The sequence below is a fragment of the Amia ocellicauda genome, chromosome 18 (genome assembly GCF_036373705.1).
Source record: "Amia ocellicauda isolate fAmiCal2 chromosome 18, fAmiCal2.hap1, whole genome shotgun sequence".
NCBI lineage: Eukaryota > Metazoa > Chordata > Actinopteri > Amiiformes > Amiidae > Amia > Amia ocellicauda.
The window spans coordinates 19,434,107-19,440,106 of NC_089867.1; positions in this window are offsets into that span (position 1 = coordinate 19,434,107).

The window sequence follows — 6,000 nt, forward strand, 5'->3', positions numbered from 1 at the left end:
ACTTGGGGGACCGGTCACTGAGGTAGGAGGAGAACCAGGTGAGAGCAGTCCCAGAGATCCCAAGGTCAGCGAGGCAGGAGAGGAGGATGGAGTGATCAACGGTGTCAAATGCTGCAGAGAGGTCAAGGAGGATGAGGACTGAGGAGAGGGAGGCACCCGAGCACAGCTGAGGGAGTCAGTGACAGCCAGGAGAGCCGTCTCAGTGGAGTGAGCTGTGCGGAAGCCGGATTGCAGAGGATCAAGGAGTGAGTGTTGGGACAGAAAGTCCGAGAGCTGACGGTGGACCGCCCGTTCGAGAGTCTTGGAGAGGAAGGGAAGTAGGGAGACATGCAGAGGGGAAACAACCAGAGAGGAGTGAGGAGTTGAGGAGGGAGGAGATGAAGGGGAGAAGATCAGGAGCTGTTGCTTGGAAGAGACGAGAAGGGAGAGGGTCCAGGGCACACGTTGTGGGTTTGTGACGTAGGAGGAGATCAGAAACTTCAGCATCTGAGAGAGGTGAGAATGAAGAAAAGGAAGCTTGGTCAGTGGGAGGTTTCGGTGTGATGGGAGATGAGGGTGGAGTATTGAAGAGCCTGCGGATGACTGCAATCTTGGAGGAGAAGAAGGAGGCGAAATCATCAGCAGTGAGAGATGGAGGAGGGGGAGCGGGGGCAAGGAGGGAGGAGAAGGTGGAGAAGAGTTTGCGAGGGTTGTTGATAGTGGATTCGAAGAGAGATTGGAAGTAAGACTTCTTGGCTGAGGTGAGAGAGGACGAGAAAGTGGACAGTAGGGAGCGGTAGAGTTCGAGGGCAGCTGGGAGTTTGGTGCTTTTCCACTTTTGTTCGGCGGCACGCAGACTAGTTCGGGTTGCACGGAGAACAGCAGAGAGCCAAGGCAGAGGAGGGGAGGGACGGGCAGGACGAGACGTGAGAGGACAGAGAGAGTCAAGGGAGGAGGTGAGGGAGGAGAACAAAGAGGAGGTAGCACAGTTGACAGATAGATTTGAAAAACAGTCAATGGAAGGCAAGAGAGTGAGAGCAGTGGAGGCAAGGGTGGAGGGGGAGACAGAGCGGAGATTACGGCGGAAGATGACAGAGGGAGTGGGTGGAGAGGGGAGGGAGGGGAGGGAAAGGGAGAAGGAAATGAAGTGGTGGTCCAAGATGTCCATGGGTGTCACGGAGAGTGTCGAAGGGGAGCAGCCTCTTGAGAAGATGAGGTCTATCTGGCGGCCAGCCCTGTGAGTGGGGAGAGATGGGGAGAGAGAGAAGTTAAAGGAGTGAAGGAGAGGAAGAAATCCGGCACAGTGGGAAGGGTTGGAGAGGTGGATGTTGAAGTCTCCCAGGAGGATGGTAGGTGAGGACAGCGAGGGGAGAGAGGAGAGATGAAAGTCGAGCTCATCCAGGAAGGAGGTGAGTGGACCAGGATGGACGGGAGAGAACTAGTAGGAAGAGGTGAGAGGGAGAGGTGATTTCCACTGCATGGAATTCAAAGCTGTGGGTTGAGATAGAGGAGAGAGAGGGGGGGACAGAGAAGAGGAGAGAAGGGGAGAGCAGGAGCCCTGTTCCTCCTCCCCGCCCAGTAAGACGAGGGGCGTGGGACTGGAGAGAGGATAAGGCAGCAGGGGTGGTAGAGTTGTCTGGGGAGATCCAAGTCTCGGTGAGAGCGAGGAAATCCAGAGACTGGTGGGAGGAGAAGGCAGAGATGAAGTCGGCCTTGTTGGAAGTTGAGTGGCAGTTCCACAGGCCCCCAGAGAGTGGAGTAGAGGAGAGGGAGGAGGAGGGGGGGAGAGGCAGAGAGATGAGGTTGGAGGGAAACAATGGCGCGCAGGTGCACGCCGAGAGGAAGGAGAGAGCAGGACAGGAATCGAAGAGATCGTCATGGTTGCCTGTTATTGCTATTGCTGGGCAGCGTCTCCTCGCAGTCTTCTCCTCGCCGGAGTCCCCACAGCTAGAGTCCCTGTCCTTTGTAAGTGGGGCCCTACAGTATTTGGCACTCCTCAGCAAATTTCTACCAGTCCAGACTTTGAACTTTGACTTTGTGTTGCATCAGTTACACAAAGTGATTCTACAGTTGGTATATTTTACAGCTGAGAATTGCGAAGGACTTATACATCAGACAACAGGAGCGTTTGAAGACTCAGTATAAATAAACACCTGACATCTGTTACAGCCACACAAATATTATTTGTCTAGTTATGAATCTGACTACCTTAGTTTTCACTGTAATGAGTCTTTTCCAGGCATTTAAAACAAATCAAAGTGGTAGGCAGTATCTAAATGAGAAACTAACTATGCATAATGTTTGCCCTTTTTCAGCAATTATGTGTCTGATATATTACCATATTTCTTCTTAAGGCTGATATTTAATAAAAATAGAAAATGTTTTTATAGGTTTTATTTTTTTCCTAACAAATGTTCTTGGAAGGATTTGTTAATCATCCATTAGTTACCAGGAAACTGATAATCTTCAGCTCTTTGGCTCCTTTTTTGAACTAATTTGTGTTTGATTATGAATATAAAGTTGGAGGAGAGACGTAGATATTTGTATTCATATTCATGAGCTCAATATTGACCTACCATTAACAAATTGTATTCTGTAAAGAATAAGAAAGCCAATAAAATCGAATAAAAGTATGTGAAATAGAAAATCAACTGGTGAAATTCAACACAGTATGGCACTGTAGAATGTTTAAATGTTTATAGAGGAATATGCAGTCAGAAAAGCCCAATTTTGCATCCATATCTTCTTATGAATATTTGTATTTATTTACTGACTTTGTTACCTCCTAAGTGCTGGTGTGACTTTGATTCAGAGCCTGACATTTCTTATTGCTTCTAGCTCAGCATGAGGTTGAGATACACAACGAAGAAAACTAAAGACATGCCAGGATTGATGTTCCACAGCCCTGCTTGAAATGGGGGCACAGCTGTAAGGCATTACAGAGTTTCTCGAAACCACCCCCACCCCTAGATAACTGCCAACATTCAACACCAGCACTCCTCCCCCCACCTCCCAACACTTTGAACTTTGACTTTGAAAATGGGTCGTATCTGAGGTGGCAAGTAAACAAATTCATGTGACCCTACACAAATGGCACCAAGATCCTAATTAATTCATAAATGAATACCACAGGAAATATCACATACACCTGAATATCACATACACATCCACCAAACTCTGCTGTCAATCACTCATATCAGCCTTAAACCCCACTCCTTGTGTGTAACCCTATGTGTTACCCTCTCCATATGCCCTAATGTTGACCGTTCAGACATGCGTTCCAGAGGAAATATTCGGTATTATTCCTCTGGTATTCATATGCTAATTCATTAGGAGTTTCCAGAAATGACCCTGAAGTGTGAACTAGGATAATTGATTTCAGTCATTATGGAATACTTGCTGTGTAATTCCCCAAGCACACATATTGTTTGAAAATATGAGTTTAGCCAATTAAAAGTGCTTTGAACAACAACTTTATTCCTGTAGTCCAAATTACAAACTATGTTGAAATAATGCACCACAGCAAGATGAATTATAATATAAACATTAGCTCCTTTTCGCAGGTGATTTAAAAAGACTGGCAAAGCATATGCACAACATTAGCAGCACAGTATGTGTAAATTCAATCTTAAGCACATCTAATTATGAATATATTCATTTTGTAAGGTTCTACAAAAAGTCGTGCACCTGAACCTACAGAAATGAGATAATAAAATTGCTAATGCTTCAATTGCCATGAATTAGGATTTAATGGACATTCAATGAACAAATATTGTCATTTTGGCATGTAAATTAAAAATCAGTACTTTTTCAGATAAGATTTAATTAGACACTACACATGTATAGCCTTAGGATTGAGACCTACATATTACACAGTGACAACTGATGAGTTAATAAAACATTTTATTTAATTTATTACATGTCATAAACATGTGCTATGAACTAAATAATAATAATAATAATAATAATAATAATAATAATAATAATAATAATAATAATAATAATAATTTCCATCAATTACTTTCTTAGTGGACTGCAATGATAGTTAGAAATACCACTTACAATTGACATTAATGATGTATAAAAATGAGTCCAACATAATGGCAGCTTGCTGCATGGTATTTCATGGAATGGAGAACCCCTGGAGCTAAAATAAAAAGCCTCTTTCAATGTCACTCCCAAGAGAGCAAACAGTATTTATTCTTCTGCATTTGGAAGGGAGTGCAAGTGAATGGAGGATTCTGATCAGTGAAGAATGATTTTCAGTTGTGCATCAATTCTGTTGAGGTGTTTAATTTATTCCAAATGAATAAAAACATGATTTTTTTTTACATAATTTTATTTTTGTATCTGGAGCATTCTTGTTGCCATGCCATTAACAGATGTCTTTGTCAGCTGTAGATTTTGTAAAAGGAAACTAAGAAGAAGCTAAGAATAGTGAAGTGATTTGCATTAGGGAATTCAGAAGGGCACAGTAGAACACATGCACATTACACATGTATGACTGGATACACACAATTGTACTTTAACTCAACAAATGAACAATTACCAAGAAAAGCTATAATATTTAGATTAGCGTGGTTGCTGTATCTAATAATTCAGGATTTAAGAGAAAGAACAAAAAGATTTGCACAATTTGAGTGCTACCCTGTTTTACCCCAGTCATAAAGGGCTGAAAACATGTATTGTGCAAAATCAATATTTTAAGACTAAGGTACTGCAAGGGCAAGGGAAAGCTTGCAATACTTTACTTGCCGAAACATGAGTGAATGTGAGGCATCTGTTGTGATGGGATTCCCATATTTTCAGCCAGTCTTGTGTTGTGATAATTTATAAATTCCCCTGAACACAACAACTACAGGTATTAGACTGTGAAACAGAAAAATCCAATAATGTTCAATTTATTTAGAAACTTCCTCAGGTAAACAGTTCAAATTCCACTTATACAAGAATTATCCTTGACACTTGTCATAACACAGATGTTTTCAGCTGAAGCCATCAGCAGAGGGAGAATTGCACCTGATCTTAAAAATAACACTGTTATTGAGTACAGTGGTAAAGTGTATTTAGAACTGAACTGAAGAAATGTGGCTTTTACGACTGTGTTTAATTTTCCTTGATGGTGAGTTTAAGTTTTTATTTACTGCTGGCCCTTCTTTTGTGTGAACCAATAACTGAACTTGACATGATAGGAAATGTCTCTGTCTGCAAAAATGTTCATTGCTTTATTACACCATTCCCTTTTTATTTATGCCGTAGTCAAGTAATTTCCAAAAGTGCAGATTGTTAAGCTTCCTTTGACACCAAGTTCAGCTTAGTGGAGCATAATAACCCTCCTGATGTGCACTATATATTCAGTATGTCATTTTTACATTCCCTTCCTAAATCACTTCATTTGATGTGCCATATCTAAATTGTCCCTCTTGTAATATAAATGTAATCAGGTCCCTTGATTATTAAGGATGAATGACAAAAGACATGCTTTAATGATAAGATATGTTCAAAGTCACGAACAGGCCTAGACATGTTTATATATATATATATATATATATATATATATATATATATATATATATATATATATATTTAATTTAATTTAATTTATATATATATTATAAGCAATTATTTTAAAGCCCTAAGTACATTATACATTCCTGAATTCATTACCTGTGCAATGAAGGCAAAGTGCCCTGCAATATTTTTAGTTCCATTTCAATACCACTAAGGGTCCTACTATAGGAACATATGAAGATAAATCATTCTGTGATCTTGACCTCCAATACTAAAATCAAACATCTTGCTGATTAGAAACAATTTGTAGCATTTGATTTTGGCGATGATTAATGCTTCATGTTGTCTTTTTTGCCTTTTAATACTGTTACAAACTGTTGTAAATCTATCTGAAACACAAAGAAAGATAAAAAATCAATTCCTCTGCATGAGGGGTTGACAAGGAGAAGATCATAAAATATATAATACGTTAGATTCAATAAGGGTGTTTTACCTCAATTGCAAGAGACA